General features: G+C 39.0%; 1 long non-coding RNA gene across 4 annotated transcripts in view; it reads left to right on the forward strand.

Moving 5' to 3' along the window:
- LOC140616093 (uncharacterized) overlaps positions 1 to 25,510 on the forward strand; it is a 58,841-nt gene that overhangs the window by 15,108 nt on the left and 18,223 nt on the right. Inside the window, exons 3-5 of one of the 4 annotated variants that reach the window (XR_012016625.1) lie at positions 1,562 to 1,673; positions 3,598 to 3,661; positions 22,110 to 22,351. This is a non-coding gene — a long non-coding RNA (uncharacterized lncRNA). Of the gene's footprint in view, positions 1 to 1,561; positions 1,674 to 3,597; positions 3,662 to 22,109; positions 22,352 to 22,842; positions 24,878 to 25,510 lie in introns of those variants that run through there. The other 3 variants (XR_012016626.1, XR_012016624.1, XR_012016623.1) reach the window with 3 other exon arrangements.

Below are 25,510 nucleotides of genomic sequence, written 5' to 3' on the forward strand. Positions count from 1 at the left end.
ATTGGAAATTTTCTCCTTATTTTCAGTACTGTTTGAGAACCTGTTCCAGTGAATAAAATGATTTCCATCTAAGTTTAAAATCCAAGTCGATATTTTGTTCTTTTTTTAACTTGCAAGACTTGGAAATCACAGGCCAGAGCTGACAACATTCAACATTCTAAGTAAGGATCCTCCTAGGGGATTCAAAAATCTCCCTAGCAACTTCTTCCAGGTCCTTATATTGAACCCGAATCCCTCTAGCTGCAGCCCTGTTCCTCCAGCTTATTTTAGGAAGGAACAGCTGGTCTGCAATCTCCATATAATATCCATTCATGGATTTATGAAATCGTAATGCATATTAGCTGTGTTACGTATTCTGAAAGTAGCAGGCTCTTAGCGTTACCAGCAGTCATTTTTCAGTCCTCTGCAAAATATACCCCTGGGAGCTCTTAGCAGATGTTTGGTAAAAATTATTGAAAGAAACAAGAAACAAGACATTCCCTGGTTTTAAATCCATGGTGAGTAAATCATTCAAAAACAGCCACTAGGCATCTCAAAGTCTAAAAATTAGGAAAGGCACTCTTATTGTCAATATCCTTAACCAAGCAAAGACATCACAAGTTGAATCCCAAACGAAGATGCGATCTCACACAGGAGAGCATATTCCCATCACAACAGTTATGGCTTGTGTATGTTAAAATACCATTTTTAAAACTCTGATTTTGTGTAATCTTACCTACAAAGAAACAGATAGGATCAGGCTTTGTGTAACAACCTAAATCAGGAAGCAAAGAGAGAGAGAGAGAGAGAGCAATAAAGTAAGAATAAGAACAAGAAAAAAAGGAATGGAGGGTCAAAGGAAGAAGGAAAAGGGAGAAAAATCTCTTTTTAGTTATTCCTAAAACACATATGGCTATTTTACAGCATTTTATTTGTTTTCATTTATTTTCTACATTGCACTATGCAAAGCCTGTTCTGGGAGAAATCTTGGAAGGAGTGGATCAAAATAAAAGGGGCATATAGGGTCAGATGAAGAAAACAATTTCCCTGGAGAAATACTAAACATTGCAACCTCCCATTGTACTTCTCACTGAATGAGTTTCTATTCATACCAACTCATGATTTCTTTTCTCATTCAGTAGACATGGAAACTAGCACCTTGCTATTGTTATTTGTCTAGAAATTGACATTTTCTCCTTCCCCACAAGGATGTTTGAATTCCTTTCTCCTAAATATCCCCCTGGTTATAAGTCAAAATTCATGTCTCAGCAGTTGACAAAGACTATGGGCCACAAAATTCTATGCTTTGCTTAGAGCTTAACGTGTTGGCTGTTTCTAAGAAGAGAATGAAGTTCCAAATTATGCATAGTTATGAGGGAAGCATTTTAGGAAGTAATCATCAAGGAATAACAAAAGAAAGCAATTCCCATTGGCACCCTGCGAAGGAAGAGATTGAGCTTTTAATGCTGTGCTTGTAATAAGTGCATGCCAAAGAAACCCCAGACTGAGATTTTGAGAATAGAAAACAGAGAATGGTGAGACACTTTGTGGGAATAAACTTCATGTACGTCCATCATTGCAGGGCACTATGTGCATACAGAATGCTTTCTTCCTCATCCCACGAAGGGAACCAATGTTGTCTCCGAAGACAAATATCCCTTGTATGAGAATACTTCTATTATTCCTTCACAATGGTAAGTAACACATAGCCAATGTGGACAGCCTTGAAAGTACAGAAATTACAAAGAAAAAGGGAAAATTCCCCTTGACTGTGCTACCCCAAGAAAAACATTGATCACACTTTGATGTATTTTCATACTGGAATTATTTTTTTCCTTAAACAATGGCAATGTATTGTCTCATAGTTCTGGAGGCTAGAAGTCCAAGATCAAAGTGTTGGCATGGTTGGTTCCTCCTGGAATTTTTTCACACCCAGAGAGATTATTCCTTTCTTATGAAATTCTGATGACTCTGTAAATATGATAATTTTCATTTAATATAATAAGTATCTTCTATGTCATTGAATGTTTTCAAAAATTAAATCGATGCATTTTATTCCATAGTACAATGATGGTATCATTTGGTTGACCATAGTCTATTATCAGTACTGGGTTGGTTCTAATTTTTGAATATTACAAATAAATATTTAATAGGCATTGTTGTACATAAATCTTTGCTTAATCTCTGACAATTTTTGTAGGATAAGTCCCTGAATATGAAATTACTAAATCAAAGGGAAAACAAATATTTTGAGGCCCCTGTCCAAAATTATCAAATTGCCTTTCTGAAAAAGCAGGCCAATTTATAGTCACACCTGTTAAGTGAAAAATGTCCATTTCTTAAACCCATAGAAATCATTTTTGTATTTATCTTTGACAATTTAAGAGTCATGACATGGTACATCACTGTTAGTTTTACGTGCACTTTCTTAACAATTAACATGGTTGAACAGAGTGATTCCTATTAGTCAAGTGTTCACTCAAGCCAAAATGTTGCTAGCTCAGACCTCCTCAGCACTTTCCTTACTCAAAGCAGGGACAAGCGGAAGAAGCAAGGTGTACTTGAATTCTGGATTTGGTTTCCTCTTCTTGGCAATCCTTTCATTCATAATACCAGCTTCATTCATGAAATCTCATTATCTAACCAGGAAGTGAGATATTTACTTAGAAATGTAGACTACAGTGAATCATTGAAGTGTGTGAACATTATAAATAGATTCTTGTGGATACTAAGAAAGATGCTTGTAAGTTTTAAAATATAAAAGAAAGCCTAAGTCAGTCAACTCTGAAGATAGGACTGCAAATTCCCATCTGTATAGCTGATATGGTTAATGTTAAGTTTCAAGAATCTAATGTCAGTATTTGTATTTCAAATTGACCATTTTATTATCTGGTGTGTTGGCTATAGTTAACAACTTCAATAATAAAAACAAAAATCATTAATACACATAGACCAGCATATTAGATCCTAGATTTAATAAGAAAGAGAGATCGATGTTGCCCTAAAAGAATTGTGTAGGGCAAGTAGATATTCACTGCAAGAAAGTGCTAGATATAGTGTGATTATATTTTTGAAATATCTGAACTGGCTTTTACAGATATTTAAGGGTATTTTCTTCTGTAGCCTATCTTTTACCCTTTGTCCAATCCAACCACCTAAGCCTTCTTCATTTATTATCTCAGAGGAGGCATATAGCCAGACCAAAAGTAAAGGTGATAAAGACCACTCATTCTTCTATTTCAAAAATCTTTACCCTAAGGGAGTTGAAAAGCTTATTTTAGTCATTCTGGGGATTTGAGAAGTGAGTTCATCCACTAACACCTGCCCCAGTAGTTGATATCTTCTCCCTGGACAAGAGAGAAGGGAAGAAAAAGGAAGTGCTGAGAAGAAAGAAGTGAATTGATACTAATCATAGGGGCCAACTGGCCCCCAAGAGTGTGCCCAATATTAGGAAACTCAGAAGCAGCAGACAGGCAGCAAAATCAAAGAGATAAAAAGAATGAGAATGATTTCACAGTGTAGGTGCTCGTAGGTATACAAAACAAGAGACTGCTTTATGGGTTCTCATGTTCTGGCATGGCACAGAAAAAGCAGAATAATTCTCATGTGCTTTCTTAGGACATCCGCAAACAAGGCAGTTGCAGGTGGGAATGAGGGCATATTCACAGTCACATAGAAAATGGTAAGTAAGAACCAGACCGGATGATGCATGTCTGTGATAGATGACATCAAGGATTAAAGGCATTATACATCCTTCACTGCAAGCATTTTGGCACAGCTAAGGTCAGATTCCTATCCAGTAAATAGGTAAGAACAACATCTCCAAATGTGGTGGCAACAGAAGCCTACCAAGTTTGTGCTTCTTTCTCAGTGGTAGAGGATGCAAGATGCAATACTTTGTCCTCTTCTTCACAAGGGATTTCACAGCATATTCTAGACCATTAGATCCCTACAGCTTTACTGATGTGGCCTACCACATCTTGAAATATGGTATAATTTATCTCTCATCCTCTGGAGCACATGTAAATTACAAAGAACTTCAAATATCTGCTATTTATCAGTCCAATTTGCTCTATCAGTCCAATTAACATTATCTCATCAATACAGTAGACTAGGTTCTGCAGATATCCAAATGGTCCAATCCCTTTGGACTATATTATAACAAAAGCGGGGAGGATTAATTATCCCTGGGAAAACATAATAAATGTATACTATTTTTGTTTTTGTCCCACATCAACACAAATTGCATCTGAACCTACTTCCTCATAAGGGTGGAAAAAAAATATATGTTCACCATATTGATCACTTCATACAATGTACTGAGGCTGTGTTAATCTACTATAGCAAAGTCACGGACCTGGCCCAGCAACTGCAATTGGGAATGTCACTTAGTTAAGTTTGAAGTAGTCTACTCTTATCCACCAGGACCTATCTGGTTTCTGTTGGGCCCAGCTGATGGATAAAGTCTGGATATAATGCACACTTTAAGTCTTTAAAGGTGACATTAATATCTTCCATTTCTCCTGGTATGTGACACTGCCTTTTATATACCTCTTAGCTGGGGTAGTGGTGTGGAGTAGGGACAGGGACCATTTCAAAAATTTCTCTTTGGCCTTATACATTTTGTGTTAAGGTATTTCTTATCCCCACAGGCCAAGGAAAAAATATGAGGATTATAGGTCCAGAAACTGGGAGAGGAATCATGACTTTCTTTGGCATAGCTGCCCTCAGCCTCCTGATCATCCATCCATGATTTCTTTTGATAACATAGATTAAGCAGTATCATTATTGGCCACCCATCTATCTCCCTGCTAGGATGTACTTTGTTAACAACCTAACTCTCTGCATGTCAGGCTTCTTCACTGCTACTCAACCTTGACTCTCATTACAAAAATTAAGCCCTCATTCATTCAGAGGTTAAGCTTTATTACTTGGTCTCTATTATTTTGGAATCCTATAATCCCCTTTTCTATTAGGAAGCCAAGATATACAACATCTCCTATCATTAGCCCTAGCATACAGAGCATGGCCACTACTGAACTTCCCAATAATATGAGTACCCCCTTACCATCATATTCCTCATCACTTTGATAAATGAAGGGTATTTCAAATCCTCCCATAGAACATAGTTAGCTGGTGGGGTCTCCAGCCTTCCTTGGAATATCCAAGCTACATCAAGTGTATTCACTCCTCTAAGCCTTGGATACATTATTACTCCATTATCTTCCACAGAAATTCTGATACTTGTATTTCATTTTGTATAGGCCATTTCTTTTTTTCAAACTCATAAAAGCCATCCTAGCAGTATATTAGTGCAGTCTCCCTGGCTTCTGGTCAGGTGATAAATTCTGTGTCCTGGGAAAATATTCCTATACTGATCAGTTTTTCAGTCCAGTGCTCCCTGGATCATGTCTATATTTACTCTCATAGCTCCTGCAGGTACCTACTGGCTGGGCCATGTCGCAACATTAGCCTCTTTCTTTCCTTAGCAGGATAGCATTTCCCCAGGTGGATTATACTATAAGTTGGTCCTGATTTGGTGTCTAGGAAGGGAAGTAGTGGTGGACACTATGGCAGGTAGGGTGCATGTTGTCTTACAAGCTAGAGGCTACTGAAATGTCTTCAAGCCAAAGGGAGCACGGTCCTCTAATAGAAATGAGAAGGCCAGTTCTGCAGGCACAAAGTTTTAGAGGAATCCAAGTTTTCAAGGTTCTTGAGTACATCAAATTAGATGTCTTCATATCAAGTCTCAACATGTCATGCATTTCTAGTCAAGGCCTTGACCTTGGCCTGGCATATTTGCCAGAGTTGAATATTAGACCATACCTAGAACTCTGCTACAGACCTATCCTCATCACCAGGTTTTTCTGGCTCCTGAATACAAGAAATGAAAGTCTCATCATACAGAGGTAAGGAGGCCTTCTGAGTTTCACACTTCATCTTCAGTTGGTGATGAATCACTCAGTTTTCTGCAATGCATCCAGAGCTCCCAACAGCAATCTGATTCCCTGGACCTTATAAGTAGAATTCTCCCCCTGTATCTCCCAAATGCCTGAGAAATAGTACCAGCTAATGCATTCCCTTCCACAGAGATCGTATCTCCATCTCATCTGCGGTGAACACGTTAACACTAGCACAGTCACGGTATACAGCGATTGCTTGTATTCCCACCTATGTCTGGGTCTTTGGTACAGTAGTCTAGCTCCCAAACTTCATTTCGGAGTCTGCTTCCTAGAACTGCTCCTAATACCTACCACCTTAGGTCAGGTCCCTTGAAAGAGAGAATTGTGTGCTGAAATTTGTTTGGAAATATATTTGGGAGCACAGGCAAAGACCTAAATGAAGCAGATTTGGGCAGGGACGGAGCTAAAGAGCAATGCAGTTATAACTGAGGTCTCAGATAATTCTTTAGGGAGCTCTGGGCTGGGAGAGACTCTCAGAATTGTCCCATATTGAGGCTAGGGGGTGAGCCTTTGTACTCCCATTTCAATCATCATTGGATATGTCTTGCTTCCAGGAAAGGGCTATAACCTAGGGCATCTCTTTTAAGCCAAGGTCAAGTTTCAGGGTGGAATGAAGCTGTGAGCTCTCCAGAGACAACACTCTCCTCAGCTGGGGGAATAGATATCTCTGTGCTGATAAAGGAATCTGGGAAGAGTACCCAGGGTCCATTTCACCTGGTTAGGGCCTCCAATTCACCCCCCCTCCAAACATAGCTACAATGTATATAAAAAGCATAGGAAACCCCAAGTTGACTAAAATTGTTTTTGCTACCACTCTAGCAGGATAGAGATTCTAAAGACACGTAGAATAATATCGGTAACCATAGCGATGTTACCTTAACCTCTTACATATGACAAAATACAAAAACACTACTACAAAAATAATTTATAAATATCCTAGTCATTTATTCAACTATATTGCCAAACATCTTGCCTTGTGTGTCTGAGCTAACTGTGGTTCAAAATACAGAGATAGATAACAAAGTCTGACTTCATGGATGTCAATCTTACAAGGGAGGTCTGGCAATGAGAGCAGAATGAAGTATCCAATTGTCTGGTCAGAATTATCTAGTGGGTTCTAGTCTGAACGATGGCAAGTCTAAGGTTTACCTATGTGACAACTATGTCCAGATCACTTTTTGCCAGTAGAGTATGGACCCCAGGAATACCAGACTGCCCGAGTCGAAATCTGAACTTCATCACTAAGTACTTACAGTAAATTATTTTAACCTTTCTGGGGCAACATCTATGTGGATCAAATGGTGATTATTATTGCATATAAATCGTGGGGTTGTTGCAGGGATTAAAATTTAAAAACTCACACAAAGTACTTAACACTGTGCCTGGCACATAGTAATCACTATGTAAATATCAACTGTCATACATCGTCTCACCCTCGTAGACTTAAAATCCAGTTCCAGTTATTAAAATTCAAGGTACTCACATTTCTCTTTTGGATAAAGCATATGAAATGAGGTGCATCTGGCATACACTCAGACTGGGGTGGGATCGTGTAGAAATATGGGTTATTTTTGATGCCACCAATTCTGCCCTTGGTTACTAATTATTCATGTAATTTAGAAATCAAATCCATAATTATTAAAGGTGGAACAGTTGCTTTGTTGCTCAGCTATTCCCTGATCTAAATTTCATGTCATTCATAGTAGGCGGGCCATCCAGAACGTTGTAATCATGCCTCTGGGATGACTTACCCAATATTTGTTTGTTTATTTGTTTACCTCTAGAAGAAGGACCAACTGCTAACCCATTCCATTATGCATGTACCTGGGTTTCCCAAGTCTTTGCATCCAGACTATCTTCTATCACTATACTTTTCCTATCATGAAATTCAACAGTTATATGGGCGGGGGGAGGGGGGGATTATACGAAGAAAATGGAACTTGTCCTTGTTCATCATGGAAAAGAGAAACTATCTCTGCCCATAACCTCCAGGACCGCTTGGCTGCAAAGCAATAATGCACCACCCGGGCTGGGCTTCCTGCTTCTTTTGGTACCACTGGGACTGGCTTAGCAGAGAAGACAAAGCAAGAAGCAGAGCATGAGCAATTCACACTACAGTGGTATTCTTGCTACCTGCAAGACTAATTGAGGAGGCTCGCGTGTGAGAGTTACAGCCAGCCTCCTGGCTTCCCAAACAATGACACAATGGCTATCACACACCTACAGTGCACACGCAGCTTGCAGAGGCACCAGCTCACTACAGCAGATGCTTAGCACCTGGCTGTGCTGTGAGCTGGCAGGGGCACTCACCATATCCTATGCTGCAAAATCACAGGAAGGGCTGTTTATAAACCTGCGAAAGGAGGAAGCGTCTTTAAAGGGAAAAGGCTTTAGAGGAAATCCAGCTGCCTGGCACATTAAGCTGTTTCCCCTGCCTTCATCTTCCCGGGGACCTTGCAGTAAGTAACGCAAAAATGACCATTATATTTTCGAAACACCGCAGAGTGTTCTTGGGACCCAAGGCAGTATAGCCGGTTTGCTGGGAAGCTGCATTTGGGAGCTGGTAAGAGCATTTCCTCCTAAATTGCTGAATATCTAAGACTTTACGTGAAAGTCATCAGATGAATGTCTTTAACCCCGTTTTGCCTGCAGTCCGTTGGGCATTCCGTAGGTGTTTCAGCGCTTAATAAAACATGTCAATAAAGCAAAAGAAAGAACTGGGCTGAATTCTAAGAAGCTCCAAGTTAGACCTTCCCTGCAAATTCAGATGGGTAACACAGGCTCGATCACAGTTCTGAATCACAGCCACCAGGCACTTGGTTGATTTCGTGCAATTTACCAGAATGACAAAGATCGCCACATTGCAGCATAACTCTTCTGCATACGGAAAAATCTAATGAAACCACTGGGGAAATTAGTTTTAACCTAGTGCCCAACTGTAAATCTTTCTATGGCTGGTCACAAATTTAATCTTTGGCAAAGCTCTGGTTTTCAGCTTTTCCGTTGTTTTGCCCTACAAAGCTTAGGGTGCAATTGAATCATTGCCAAAAATGATCATGGTTAAAATTAAACCATATCCTCATATCCTCTCTCTCTCTCTCTGTCTCTCATTCTGTCTCTCTCTCTCTCACACACACACACGCACACACACACACACAATTCATTTGAAGCAAATACCGACAACTAGATTTTACTCCCAGATACCAGATAAAATGAGAGAGAGAAAGAGAGAGAGAGAAGGAGTGCAAAGAGTCCCTCCTGGCACTCTGTGTACAAATGCGTTTTCTCTCCACCACTTTCCTTGTGAAAGTGTTAAGAATATTACGTTAGAATGCTTTTGCAGGACTCCAAAGATTACCATCACCGTATTTCAGAATCACACATAGAATTATGATTTCCCTTCCAAGTCAAGTGCCGGCCTGAACCCCTGGAAATGCCTTATTCTTACTCCTTCCCACTATTCAAGAAACTCCTGATGTGAAAGTCATCGGAAGTTTGAAAGGACCAAACACAAAGCCACACTACTTTTCTCCTCCTAAATCCCTCTCAAAGAGTCACCTCTGGCCAACTGGTTTTCCCTACCTCAGCTTCCTCCAGACAGCTTAATCCCAACCTACAATATTGAACATTCCTGACTCCTACATCCCACTGACCCCCTAATCTTTTAAATCACTTCCCACTCCCCTTTCCCACATTCCTTGGATTTACCCAACTTGTGTGATTCAGGATTACTTTGCTTATTTACCTTGGGTCACCCTGGGATACCCAGAACTATTCCAGGGCTTGGTGAGTTTGCTGTCCCCTAAGGAAGTTAGAGGTAGATGACCTATAAATCCAGATTCTAGGACACTAATACATGTCCTAAATGCCAGATTTAGCATGCCAGATTGAGCAAATAAACATGGAGAGTATTCAATAAAATTTGAATTTTGAATAAACAATATCTTTTGTGTAAGCGTGTCCTTCGCGATATTCGGGGCATATTGAGAACCAAAATGTATTTGCTGTTTACCTGACATTTGGGTTTCTCTGAACATCCAGTGTTTTATCTGACCACCTTAGCTGAGTCTGGACATGGTGAGGAGGAAGTCAAAGCTTAATTAACCGGTGATATTCCAGAAGCATAGCTCAACAATGTGACAGATGATCCATGCCTTGCCTTAGAGTTTAGGAGAGCCTGTAGCAAGAAGGGCAAATCAAGGGGCTCTGGGTGGCTTAGTGGTTGAGCATCTACCTTTGGCTCAGGTCATGATCCCAGAGTCCTGGGATGGAGCCCCGCATCAGGCTCCCCAGGCTCCAGAAGGAGCCTGCTTCTCCCTCTGCCTATGTCTCTGCCTCTCTGTGTGTGCCTCTCATGAATAAATAAATAATCTCTTAAAAAAAAAATAAGGACAAATCAAGGCATGCAACTGCCCTTCCCTTGCCCAACACCCATGGCCAGTATCCTTGATCAGTCAAGATACCTCTTTCTGGTTTCATCACAGCCCCTCAGGCATCTATTACAAATTAATCAGATCTTGCTTGTGAGATGAAACTTTACAGTAATCTTTGGCCTTGACAGGACTGAGAAGGTGGAAATATAGAATTACTCAGGCTTGGTTCCCAGGCAAATCTCAATGCATTCTCCTATAGTCTCTGAAAAATGGGGGAAAAAACAATTACCTTAAAAAGCTATAAAACTGTAGAGTTGTTACTAGGTAGCTCAGCTTTGGTAATAAATGATTCTCTGGTAGCGGCTCTAAAATATGGATTATAATCTACATTGGGCCTCTTAATAATGCACATTCTGTGGTTCTTTCAGCTAAACAATGCATAATTCATATAGTGTCATTTTTATATACATTCAGTGACCACATATTGGCCACCTAGTGAATGAATGAGTTAAAGTTACTAAAATAGTGTATTTGCAAAATTAAATTCTTGTTTGAGTAGAGCTTACTGATGAGTCTAATACAGGGTGCTACCTCACCATGTAACACTAGAAGGTTGCACAACTCTGAGAGCAACTTGTGGAATTCCTGCAGATTTCAGGAAGTGTACTTGGTTATCTGTGCGGTCTTAGCGTAGCCATGGTTTCCAAATGCCTTCTACTTATGAATTACTTTTGGCTTAGCTTCTTCATTCACATTGGACTTTGTTGTGGATTGTTTGGTTAACCCCAGAGTGTAGAGTGATATATGCTTCTATCAATGGTACTTGAGGACCATAATTTTGCAATCACTAGACTTTAAGTCATATATACATTGTGACTCAAATGCAAATCATCTCTACCACTCTGTGAAGGCAAACCACAAAAATTTGCTTATACAGTGACACGTTCCCTCTTATTACGATATTCTTTTTCCTCTGTAGGGTGGGAATGGATAGAATAAGTGGGCTTTGGGGTCTCTTGCCCTGCCAATCACACTATGGTAAAAAATTGTTTGAAAAATTCTTTTCTAAAAAAAAAAAAAAAAAAAAAAAAAAAAAATTCTTTTCTAGAATAGTGATAGTCAACTGTAATCAGGTGATGTTAAATACTAATACATTAGTGATATCATTAGGTCAGACTTTTCTTCTCAAGAAAAATGTCATGCCAAGAAATATTAATTCTATGATAATAAGATTCCAATCAAAATCACATCACTATTTTTTTTAATTAGACTAAGCATAATTGACTCTTTCCATTTCTTTTCCCATGAATATTTGTCTCCTCTTCCTTTATTATGTTTACTGACAGTTGCTAGCAATCAAGTAATGGCAAAGCCAGATCTTTTTAAAAACTGTACAGGAAAAAAAAATCTTTGAATAGACAAACTCTTTTCTATTTAATTTCTTTTTCTTTTTTTTTTTTCTGAAAACTGGGAAAGTACTTCCTGCATTCTATTTCAGGACTAGGCCACTTTGGTCTCTTTAGGAACATAAACCAAATGTGTCACAAAAAATTAGTGACTTATGAAATCAGTGGAGTGGGTGTTGACCTGTATTTTGTTTTAGAATAGGCCAGAATAGGATAGCATAGCATAGACGACATACATTTCCCCCCCTGAAAAATTGTCTTCAGATGCAAGTGCATGAGCACACATCTTCTATGCCACAATGTAAAATGAGTATCTTGCCATGTGGAAGGGTGAGTTTAAAAAAAAAAAAAAAAAAACTTGAAAAAAACATTGCCCTAGACTAATGTTTCTCAAACTTAACGCATAAAAACTACCTGGGGATCCTGTTAAAATGCAGTTTCTGATTCAGCAGATCCACAGTAGGGCATTATATTTTGCATTTCCAGGAAACTCTGAAGTCATTCTGATGTTGCTGGTCCTGGGATCACAGTTTGAGTGGCAACACCCTAGAGGAAGAGCCACAAGTCATGTGCAAAGGAAGACTAGCCCTGTACAGGAATGGCAAATGGAAACCCTATATTCTTATATATCCCACTCCAGATACCCAACTAGCATGAGGAGCCTCCTATCATGGAATCTAGCTAAAGTAGTTCTTTCTACCAGAACCTCAGACTGCTTATCCTCCTTCTTCTGTTGCCTTATTTTCCTCCATTCCAATTTCCAGAACCCAGTTGCCTTTTCCAGTCATCTATGTGTTCTTGTACCATCCAGAGTAAATTCTCCATCTGGGTGACTCCTATTCATCCTCCAAAATTCCCCTTTGAAAGTTTCCTTAACTACTCCCTTGCCCTGTGTGTGTGTGTGTGTGTGTCCCTGGTAAAAGAGAATTCCAAGTACCCACATTAATCACTAACTACCCATAGGGTTTATCACCTGTCCTGGTACTCTAAATATACTTGCCACTCTAGGATTTTCAGTTGACATCAAGTTTTGGTCGATTATATTTCTATTACATTTCTTCCATTTTCAGATATATTTGTTCTTCAAAAAGTTTTCCAGCTAAACATTAATGCCTATCTCAGAGAATTATTGATTTGCCTTAAGCAGAATTATTATATGTCATCCCCTTTAACTGCTGCCCTGAAATGTTTGAATTCTGCATATGATGCTTCTGGTGTTCCTAAAGCCATCCCCAAGCTCTTGCTATATCTGCATCAAGGGCAAAGACAGTCTAAAAATGGTACTATTCGTATAGGTATTATTCAGGATTAGCTGAAGAATGATTTTAAAGGCAACATGGTATGACAAGCATGTAAAGTGTATTTTCTCCTTTGATAACATGGTCTACTCAAGATTTCCAATTGTATTCTTATATCCTTTTTATCTGTTATTATTACAGAATGATGTATTCTACATAAATACATCTTGAATTAAAACTTCACCCCTATGTGTGTTTCATGAAGTAGATGTTCAAAGCTTTTTTTTGAAAAGGGTATGGTATTTCGATTTTAATCATTTTATGTTAAGTATTTCCAAGCCATATGATACGCTTGTTTGCTTAAACAAGAAATTCTAAATTTGATCTACTTTTTCTGGATTGTTAGCATTATGACCATCAATCTATAACAAGAATTAAGACTTGTTTTGTTGTTGGTGGTGGCTTATCTTCTTTCTTCAGTCTTCCCTTCCTTTATCAGCTCTTTTCAATGTATTTTATCCTGAAGAAAAATGACCAAGTCCTTAGAATTATAAGAAAAGTAGGGGCTGGGAGTCAGAAAGCCTGAGCTCTAGTACTGATTAATTCTTAACCAATGATAAGAATTTATGCAATCCCTCTTCCCCAGCTTCAGTTACCTGATCTGAAAAGTATGTGAGTGACATGATCTTGAAGGTCCCCTCCAATTTGAGAAGTTCTCTTCTCACCCTTTTTCCCTGTAAATAGCCATCCTGCCTTCCATTCCCCATACTCACAATTTTCACACTCACACTTCAGCCTGGAAAGTGCTTCTTCCATGACACTCAACACCTTGCCCCACCTTCTTACTATTTCTCTGGTCTCAAGGACACATCACCACCTCCAGGGCACCTTCTTTGAAGCTCCAAATCCTGGATTATATGCCTCCCCTGGGTGCTTCCATAATATCCCTACCACTTCATATGCATTGTGTGTAATTGCCTGTCTTGCTTCACCTGACTGGGTACAGCAGGAGGGAAAGGGCTTACCTTCATTGTCCCACAGCCCTAACATGGGTCCTGCCATGCAAGAAAGGATGGAGCATTGACAAGGGGACTTAATGAAAAAGCACCTTTATTCATTCAGGAAATCAATAAGCCCAAGTGACCATGGAGCTCCCTAAAAAAGCATGATGCAAGAATTCGGAACACTAGCTCTCCTTTTTTTTTACTCTTCTGTTGAGATTCAAGCAGCTAGAAATAGCCTCTGGATAGCTTCTTCCTTGTATAAATTACTCTAGATAAGTTATTTTTCTATGCATGTAGAAAATTTTCATTTTGTTGAAAATCTTCCAAAAACATAGGTTGAAGTTTATGTATTTCTCTTCTCTCATAACTTCTTAAGGTAAAGTGTTTTGATTCAAGGGAGGTGAGAGGAGAAGTTACCTCACCATGGGTTGGATGGATCTTAACCCTAATATCTCTCTTAGATCCTGCCTTGACCCATGCAAGAAACCCTTCTCTGCCCTTTCTCTCTTTAAAAGCGAAAGACGAGAAAAACACCAAAAAAATCTTCCTTGTATTGGAACTCTGTCAATAACTACAGGGCACTGGATTGATCACTATGGTGTTTTATGAGTTTTCTCATTTTGCATCTACACCTTCTGAAGGTGTGGAAAAAGTACCGTGGATTCATCTGCAAAGAATGAGTTGCATCCAAATAAGATTCACAGCATGAAAGATAAGTAAATTTTTATATTTTGCTACTTGACAGAAACTATTTTTCTGAAATTTAATAAATCCAGTTGGTTTATCTTTCTTTGAAGAGCTTAGAGGTGCCTAAATGCTGAGTATTATTAAGAGATACTTAATTGACATTTTTTATGACATGCTACCCAAACTATCCCTTCCAGTAGAAGATGTGACATTTGTACACATCATCCTTGTCTACTAAGTATGCTTTTTTTCTTTCCCTTGTATTCTTCTAAGTTGACCAACTCCAAAATATTTTGCTTTAGGATGAGCATAACTGTCAAGTAAAAGCTCATTGTTTTTAAGTCAAAATTACATCTAGTTAATGCTACAAATTCTGTCAATCAGTTTCCCTTATTATTCTAGAAATATATATGAGAGAGTTTGATTTTTTTCAAATTCTCAGTAATCATAGAACAAGATTGGGTCCTAATTGCTAAAAATGGCTTAGGGAGGATTCCTCAAAGACCCATTAAGTCGCTGTTGGCACCACTGAGACCTTGGTTTCACAACAAAGAGAGCTAGAAGGAATAACAATTGAGCAGAAAGAAAAAAAGAGGTTACAAAAAAAAATTTTTTTAAGCTCTTCAAATTGCACAATTAAGATATATCTGGAATAACAAACATTGGAAAGACAGCATTGCAGTATTTATTTTGCAGAATAACACTTTAAGAATTGGTTTGTTTACTATCAGGTTTTCACTCCTGTTGTCATCCTTTTATAAATAATGTTTTCACATATATGGAGACAAGAAGCTTCCTGCATTAAAATTGTGCTATTGTTCCCAAGCTCTAAAAGTTTCATTGTCTACATTTGAATGCTAATACATGTAGCCTAGAATTCTCATTAATGTTTGATTTACATACCTACCCCCAGGAAATTTTTACCCCCCTTCCTTCTGATTCTCAATTGCATATTTGTCCTTGTGTCACATGGGAGAAATTCGAGAGGAATTTAGGACTTTTGCCAAATTCTCTAAATTCTTGAATCCTAACAGTTCAAGTACGATGAAACAGGAAATCCAAAGGGTATCCTCTGAGCAGGAAAACACCTCCTCCCTCATCAAAGGAATACAGTAAAACAATCCCTTATTTCAGGGAACTTGACTGGACTGTGAGAAGGGTGGCATACCAGATTATTACAGAAAATTCCTTCAAAAACAACTTGAGCCAACTCTAAATATCAGTCTCCATCACATGGCTCAGCTAGGATGCTAATTTGTCCAGAGAGTAGAACCAAGATGTCCTTCTACCAACAGACCTAGGTCAGGGCTATTTAAAGTTTCCTCCAGGGACTAGTGCTTGTCTTCAAACTGTTTATTACCTGTCCATAGTGCCACAAGCACAGAAATTGGAAGTATTTAGAAACTATTTAGTCAATTGACTTGCCTAATCAGCAGACTTATGTTTGTAGATCTTTTCTTTCCTTGGAAATAAAGCATAAAACCTGGTCCTTCATCATATATAGTGTGAAAAGTCATGAAGTAGGTGTTCCTTTAGGCACTTCTAGATTGTTGTCATTGGTGATGGATGGGCATAGCTATGGAAAGAGCCATTCAGACACAAGAGATGGCTGCCTAGGGTGTGCCCCAACTATTTGAAATCTTCCTGGGCTGAGGCACACTGGGGAGGAAGGGCACCACCACTATTGCCCAACCCAACATCAGAAAAAATGTTGTAGGCTTTTTTTTTATTATCATTAAACCTTCAAGAAAATGGAAAAAATAATAATTTCTCACTAGGAAATGGTACTGGAGCCTGACTCTCCCTCAATTACATACGGATTCAAGATAATTTGCAAAAACACTCTAAACTGGTAACTGCCCTCCCAGAGTTTCAGCTACGATACAGTAGCATAGTAAAGGATGCTTCATTCTGCAGGTTCATTGTCCAGAAGAATTTTAAATAGAATTAACAACACAGGGGATTGGAGTATCTGTTATTCCACCAAAAAGTTAGATGCACTTAGACTATCAGAGAATTTTCACATCCTTAGAGGATCTGGGAATGATCATAAAAGACTTACTACTCAGGGATATTTTTTCAAAATTCTAATTCTCTTCTTGATGGCATAACACTCAAAATAGAGTGTGTAGGGCAGCCCCAGTGGCTCAGCGGTTTAGAACCACCTTCAGTCCAGGGTGGGATCCTGGAGGCCCGGGATCGAGTCCCACATCAGACTCCCTGCATGGTGCCTACTTCTCCCTCTGCCTGTGTCTCTGCCTCTCTCTCTCTCTCTCTCTATGTCTCTCATGCATAAATAAATACAATTTTTAAAAAAATAGAGTATGTATAAATTAGAAGCATCCAAACTTATAACTAAGGTAAGCCATTTCAGTATGACCTGTGACTGGCAGAGTCTGGACTGCTTGTTGAGAGCCAACAATATTAATCTATAAGTGAATATGTGTGAATATTGTCAGAGAAAACTAAGAATGATATCTTTTTGGCCCTATAAGGCATTTTTCAAGTTAGGATAACACACCAAGTGACTTTAAGTACATCTTATATCTATTAAAGTACAACTTACATCAATTTATTTTGATTTGCAAAACTAACTGATACTACCCAAAGGCAAATGTTTTAATGTTTGAGGTTCTCCCTGATATCCTTAAGCATTTAAGAAGGAAAAGATGCTGAATGTCATATCGACTCAGACTTATTGACCCTAGTTGCCTAGAAATATCAAAATTAACCATAGAAGAAAAAATCTAGAAGTCTGATGGACACCGACTTTCTATTTTTCAAAGTAGAACTATAATAAATGAGCTGCATTATAATGATTTTATTGGAATGTATATTTGAGGATTCTGTGAACATATTGCTTGGATCTACAGGGAAAATGTTGTATATTTTGCAATTTCCCATCTAGGTGGGACTTCAAAAGCCACTAGGAAACACCGAGATTCACCATTCCCATTGGATGCTCTTTAGAACAGCTGATTAACACCACATGAAATTTGCCAGAAACACACCTATAATACCCTCCAAAATAACATTTCAGAATTTTTTTATATTTGACTGAGATTTTTTATGTTTGACTGAGAGCCTAGGCTGAGCACTGATGTATGTTCTAGCATGAGCTCTAAAGGTTGGGATGTCGAGTTTCCACTCAACGTGCCAGAAGCCTAAGGAAATAAAATCCTACCTCTCTTGCTTGTCTATAGACATAGCCAATGCTGAATAGAAAGAGTCACGATATGAAATGAGTACACATTGTCCAGAATGTTAAAAAGGCATTTGTTAGCTTCATAAAGTAGACACATTCATAAAGCCTAAAATAGCAAATGACTGGAAAGCTACTCCTTGCCAAGTGATAGGGAGAGAAGTTGAAAGCTCCTGCTAAACAATGTACAATAACTTTTACCAGTCAGGAAGCTAGCGAGGCAAGTAACAAAAAGATGTCTTGCTTTATAGATAGGTCAACAATTTAAGCATCAGTAAAATCTTTAGCCACAATGGAATAATCTCTCTTATCATAAATTCAAAAGCTCAGCATTACTTTGTAGAGCAGGGACACCAAAGAAAAAGGTGTCCATCTGTGATTAGATTACCTTAGCATCGTCCATTAATATTAGATATTCCCCTCATGAACATGTTTACCTGTTATTCAAATGCAGTTATGGTTGAATCTGCATTCAAATATTTGAAGTGTTTTTCTTCTTCAAGAAGAAAAAAATAATAATAGCAATAAAGGACTGTTGGGATGTTTCAATTTTGCCAAGAGAGATGTTTATCTTCAGCAATTATGTAGGAGAAATCTTACTTTTCTCCTCCCTTTCCTCCTTCTCTTCCTTCTCTAGCTCTTCTCCTCCTCTTCTTTTTTCTCCTTCTCCTTTTTCTTGTCCTTCTTCTTATCATTTCTACCTTAGAAAGATGTCAGAGCCAACAATAGCAGCCTTAAATTCTTGGGTGGAGGAAGGGGAGCGTCACCTGCTGAAAATTCTCCTTTTAGAAAAATAGAAGTGAATATTCAGCATCACTTGAGAACTGTTCCCTCTCCAACACCAAGCCTCCAGAGTCCCTTTGCTGGACCACCAATGAGGATGGCTGGTTCCCAAGGAAGTCTTTGTAATCCCCTTCACTTTGATGACTTTGTAAACACAATCACAACTGATAGCAGGCCCAGGACAAAATTCTTTTCCTTCTTCCCCTCCTGATGCCCTCTGTCCAGTAGCAAAATCCACCAGAATGAGGAAAAAAATTAGACAAATGTTGTACTTTAATGCCATTTCCTTCTAGATACAGAAGATTTGTAAATGTCAGAGAATGCATTTGATCCCAGAGAAGGCCAAGAGGAAGGGGCAGGAAATGGAAAGCAGTAAGGCTTATGTTCTAAATATGAATATCAATTTCGAAAAGCTCTCTGTTTCTGAACTTGAATAAGTTCATTTAACCTCCCTGCTTGCATTTTACCACCCAGATTGGAGGGACTAATTCAAAACAGAACTAATCTGAGCACCCCACTGAGGTTGGTGTTTCTAAAATGCTTCACACTGTATAAAAGGGGGAGCTAGGTGCCAAATGCTATTACTGTCCACTCCTGCCATGTTTCAAATTGACCTCTAACCTTTGATACAATGGAGTGTGAAACCAGCTTTAAGATCTATGTAATGCCAAACTGGCTCCAAGGGAAAATAGAAAAAGTAAGGCTGGCTGAGTAAGCTCTATCATACCACAATTTCACAGTTGAACCAAAAGTAGTACCAATTCAAATTGTAGGGTGTAAAGAGCCTAAAACTTTGAAGTCAATGCCCTGGAAATTGAAAGGGAGGGCTTGTTTATAACTGCAAGTTAACCCTTAGGTAGGACAGGATCAAGAAACAGAACCTCAGGGATGCCTGGGTGGCTCAGGGATTGAACGTCTGCCTTCAGCTCAGGGTGTGATCCTGGGGTCCTCGGATCTAGCCCCTCACCAGAATCCCCACAGGAAGCCTGCTTCTCCCTCTGCCTGTGTCTCTGCCTCTATGTCTCTCATGAGTAAATAATTTTTAAAAAAATCTAAATAAAAGGAAACAGAAATGCAGCCACTACTACAAGCTCATCTCTCAAGTTATTGAATTTAACTAACTGTAATAATATTAATAATGATAACAGTTGCAGCCCCATTTTAACGATCCCTCCTATGCACCCTGAGGTGTGCTGAATGTGTGGCCTGTGTTACCTCACATACATCTCAAAATTCCACAATAAGGGAGAGTATCTTATTACTCCCATGTTACCCAGAAGGCAGATTGAGATTGAATGCATTGCTTGGAGTCACTTGGAGAGTAATAAAGAAAGCCAGGATCCAACTCAGGCCACCTGACTTCATGGAGCACAAACTGTGACAAAACATCTATTCTGAGGCAAAAATCTCTGGTCAGAAAGCAGCAGATGGGCAGTAGATGCTGCAGTGCAGTACTTCCCTCAACACTTGCCTGACTGTGAAACCATTTACCTTTCAACATCCTGTGACTCCTGGAGCTGAAGCCTAAAGGTTTTCACGGGAATGTGAAGGCTGCAGATGGGCTCTAGCCCTTGTCCTATGGTCTCCATAAAATTCTCATTTAAGACTCTCCTACTCACAGCCCTTCATGTTGCGAAGTGTTTCTTTAAAGAATTTTAGGCCATATTAGGCTCCAAGACCACATGTCTACTGTCCTCTCTCCTTTTTGTTCTTGTCTTCTAGTTAAAGGAAGAAGGAGATTTTTTTGTTCTCCTCTGAGAAGGACTGGCTTCAGAGTGTCTTTGGCCAGTGAGTTTCCATCCCACCCACCACAGCCATGACATCCCTCATTCCTCTCCTGAAGACATGGTTGAATTACTCCCTCAGCATCCCCAGACTGCCCCAAACACTCGTGACAGTTTGGAAAATATCCCAAAGAAATACAACACTCTGCCTTAACTTGTCTTCTGACTTTCAGCTACTTTTCTCCTTCTCTCTGGATCCTTCATTTTATTTCCAAAAAGCCTAGAGAAATCTACCTCTGGGTAATTAGAAGTTTGAGAAAGGTTTCCAACTAAAAGCCAGAAATAATTTTTTCAAAAAAAAAAAACAAAACAATAACTTGTCAGTCTAAAGGGAGATTTTTTTTATACAGTGACTCAAATTTCTGTGGCCAAAATCTTCTTTCCCGATCATGATGATCTCCCTATTCAGTGGAAGATATTTAAGATTCTCTTCTTTTCCATAGCTGTGCTCTCACTGTGATAGACATAAAAATAAGAGAGAGTTATTCCCTATACTCCAATTCCTTATAAAGCATTGCTGAAAAATTACGTGTAGTGTGTTCTATCAGAAGTTGCCATATTTCTCCCATGAAAGCATCTTCTTCTACATTAATGAGCCTCACCATTGTCTAAGTATCTGCTCAGAGTTACAGGAAATCAGCAAGGGAAAAATCAGAAAGGACTGAGATAAAAACTGGCAAGGTCAGTGAGACCTGGCAGAGAGTTCCGTGTGCCTTGGGAGGTCCCAAGTGTAGGAGTAAAGGTGGAAAGTGGGAGATGTAAGAAGCAAGGAATAAGAAAACACTGTTGAAAACCCAATTTGGAGTGATTGTCCCAATCAAACATAAATGGACAAAGCTAAAAGAGCTGAGTTCAGGAGCCACATTCAGAAGTCCAGGCTGGGCAGAGGGGCAGAGGTCCAATCTAAAACCTATCTACATCACTAGAATTCTGGAATTCAAAGGAGAAAGGGGAAAAATGCACATTTCAAAATACTTGAAAGCATATCTCAGTAGCTGAAGTGGGAAAGTTGAATTAAGACAGCCTCTTCTGAAACAGCATCTTTAACCATCCCAAAGGGGCTAATGGGAGGTGCCCTGCTCCCAGATAGACAGGCTTGGTGAGCAACCTTCTCAGGGAATGCATTGTCATCTCAAGGCAAATTTGTATAAAGAATAATAATATATTTATTGACTAGGACCAAAGAGGGTATAGTCAGTAAATGTAAATTCCCTCCTTTTTAGGATACCATATTTATATTAGTAAAGAGTGGTGTTCATTTGTGACACTCTTCTGGGACTCCTATAGACTGAATGTCTTGGTTCTGACCTGATTCTGCAGAGTGTACTCATGCAGGCATGCAGAGCTACTCTGAAGAACAATGCCCAGGTTTAGGGTAAAACTCCTGACCATTTATCCAAGCAATATTCTTTTCACTTCTGCTAAGATCAGCTATCCTTTGCTAACCCAGTTCAAGAATTCAACCTCAGCCCCTCCTTAATGAAATCTGAGATGAGGGTAGCCAGAATAATGCCCCCCCAAAGATGGCCACACCCTAACCCTCGTACTCAGGAAAATGTTATGTTATGTGGCAAGGGAGAATAAAGGTTGCAGGTAGAATTAAGTGGGCTAATCAGCTAACCTTAAATGGAGAGATTATACTGGATTATATGGGTGGACCCAATGTAATCATGAGGTATTTTTTTTTAAGTGGAAGAAGGCGGAACAGAAGGAGATGTGATGATGAAGTCCAAGATTGGAGTCATACCCATGAGAAGGACCCAATGTCCCATTGCTGGCTTCAAAATTGGAAGGGAACCATAGGGCAAGAAATGCCAACAGCTTCTAGAAGCTGGAAAAGACAAGGAAACAGATTCTCCTCTACAACTTCCAGAAAGGAATAAATGTCTGCCAATACTTTCATTTTAGCCTACTGAGACCCATAACAGACTTCTGGCCTATAAAACTGTAAGATAATAAATTTATGTTGTCAGAAGCCACAAATTTATGGTGATTTTTAAAGTTTCCGTAGAAAATACAATTTCCAAGAGGTACCAACTGCTTCTGAGCCATCAATGAAGCATTCACATTCAAGACAGGAAGGGTCTCTCTCCTATGCAGAGAAAAGTTCTCATGTTAAAGAAAAAGATTGCAGTTGGTGTCTTCCCACATGTATAAAGCAACTAGGCCACAAATGACTTTTGGGTCCAAGGAATGTGTTGCTATGCAATATAATGGTGAAGAGTCTAGGTTAAGAAGTCAGACAAAACTAGTTAGCAAGCATTGCCAACATATAATTATCCAGAAATGACTATATATATCCTGTTTATACTGGGGTGTGGATTGTTTGAAAAATGCAACTTTTCTACCCCCTCCCTCTTGTTCTCCATCTCTCAGACATAAGAAAGGGGAAATAGACCTTTTTTTTTTTTTTTTCAATTCAGGTTCACACCTCTAAGACTGTCAAGAAGTAAAGAGTACTAAAGATGGAAGATGACATTGTTTACTGTTCCTGAAATTCATTCATGGCTTTGGTCAAAGGGTCAAGCATTCCAAGCTCTAGAAAACAGAGAAAAAAAAAGGGCATAATTCCCAATCCATCTAGAAAGATGTCCATTAAATGTTACTTTTAATATTGGAGAGAACTATTTCTCAAGCCATGTATAATGAACACAGATTTCCAAAGATGGCATCATTTTATTTGCCACTTTTCCTGATGGAAAGGAAAAAAGAGGTCATTCCAAATCAGCTATAATGAAGCCTACTATTCCTGTATGCTCTACCAATGAGATAAAATTATTTGGAAGATCTTTTTCCTAACTGAACAGAGATCAATTCTCCCAAGCCAAAGTTATCTTTATATCATTCAATTAAACTCTTTTCCTTCCTAAGAAATGGAAACCAAAAGAGGTAGAAATACATTTCATAAGAAAGCTGAGAAAATAGTCAAATATTCAGAGAAAAGAGGACTCACAGTGCCACGAAAGCTGCATAAGGCCCTTTTGTACCCCAGGGGCATCTGGGGAAGCCACATATGTATGTTGCAATGGAATTGTGTCATCATTTCCCTGAATCTGAGGGGAGGGTTTGCTCTATATAAATTGTGGTCACAGAAGCTAACTGAGCTCACTTCTGTTACATTTGTGGCCAGGAGAAGAATTGCACGTAATTATGCATCTTTGTTCACCATGCGTGGAAACAAATCCCGGAAATGAAACCAACTATTCTATCAAGTTCTCCAAGCACATATCCATCACATTTACCAGACCTCAAGAGTGTGAATTTAGAAACTCAAGAATGGTGCTTCCCCTGCAATGATTTCCCAAGGTGTGTGGTCAACAGGGGATGGAATCCTTTACAGTGTGACACGGAGCCAGGAGAGAGTATCTGGGTACAACATTGTAAATGAAGGACAGCTTCAGTCACCTAATACATCTGCAACAGCTGTTTTGGCACCCAGTTATTGAGCTCACAAAGACTTATTTAACAGTGAGAATACACAACGTAGTGTGTGTATCTGTGTATGTTTTTAATGACCTACACACAGGCTACTATTTTATAGTGGCTTCCAGCAGAGAGAGGAAAAAACAAGATTCAACTATAGAAGCTGTCTACATTTAATATTTCTGTTAGTTTTCTGTCTGCCAGTCTGGCAGATTGGCCCAATTGGAAAAACAACATCTATGATTGCTGAAACAGTTCCTGGCTACATTTGGCACCCTTCATCACTGTACGACACAGAAATCCCTGTCTGCAAATCTAAGGCAAAAGAGGCCAGGCTTTGTGTATCACCAAGACTTATCTGTTCGTCTTTATTTCAAAGTCCAAATTCTAATGTCATTCCTCAATTCAATAGCATAGCAGTCCGCCACATTTCACAAAAACAATGCAAACTCTATGCAAATCCTTGGGTTAACTAGATGTCATCAGTCCCGTGTCACTATAAAAAAATGAATCTCTCTCCTGTTTTCTGCTTTGTTTTGTTTTTCTAGGCCAAGAAAAAAAAAATCCAAACTTTTATTCATTTCACTCAAACTCTATTTTTAACGGGAGTAGAATTAAAATAATTTTTCTATACATTGATATACAAATAACAAAAATACACTTGACATCATGTGCTTTTGATTACTGTTGGACCAACAAAATTCTTCAATGTGGTGAAAAATGTTTAAAAAGTACTGAACCTGAAATTGGAAGTGCCAAGTCTGAAACTTGGTCTTGACTCTTAGTAACTGGGAGAGATTTGACAACTCACTCAACCCTCTGAGTCACCCAGCCTCACATTATTGGAACATCAAATAGGATTTCATGTCTGGTAAAAGACAAAGTCCCATTCAAATGTAATGTGATATACTAGAAAATTAAGAGAGAACACATTTGTCTGTAGGTAGTATTTAAACCAAAGCTTACCAGCAAATAAATCTGTAATTCTTAAAAAGAAAAAAAAAAAAAAAAAGGCTGAAAATCCTATTCCCAACCTTCATCAGTGTTCATCTGTGCTCTTGTTGAGTGAAGAAACTGTAATATTTGGTCCCACATCTAATTAGGTCCTGGAAATTCAGCAGGATGTGAATGGAAGTTTTGTTTCTATGCAAGAAATCCTGGCAACCAGAGCATCTTTTTTTCTCAGCACATCAACATTCCATACCACAAATTACTGGCATAGACTGCCTGCAGAATCAGCTACCTTACCCTTAACCCTTTGGCTGCCAAGGGATGGGAAGTACACATTATCAGCAGAGATGCCATGGCCCAGGGGATAGGCATAGGAGAAGACTGAGAGCACCTTGAGTGAGGCTTTGAAATGGTTATTACAAATAAAGCATGAGCTTTAAAGCCAGAGTGTGGTCATTCCAATCTTGATTACACCATTTTCCTCTTCCCATCTGTAGGTTGACATAATAATAATCCACAGGATGGTAGCCTTGTTGTGGAGTTTAATAAGATAATTTCGGGACACCTGGATGGCTCAGTGGTTGAGCGTCTGCTTTTGGCTCACGTCGTGATCCCGGGGTCCCAGGATAGAGTCCCGATGGGGAGCCTGCTTCTCCTTCTGCCTGTGTCTCTGCCTCTCTCCCTCTCTCTCTCTGTCATGAATAAATAAATAAAATA

The sequence above is a fragment of the Canis lupus genome, chromosome 24 (assembly GCF_048164855.1).
Source record: "Canis lupus baileyi chromosome 24, mCanLup2.hap1, whole genome shotgun sequence".
NCBI lineage: Eukaryota > Metazoa > Chordata > Mammalia > Carnivora > Canidae > Canis > Canis lupus.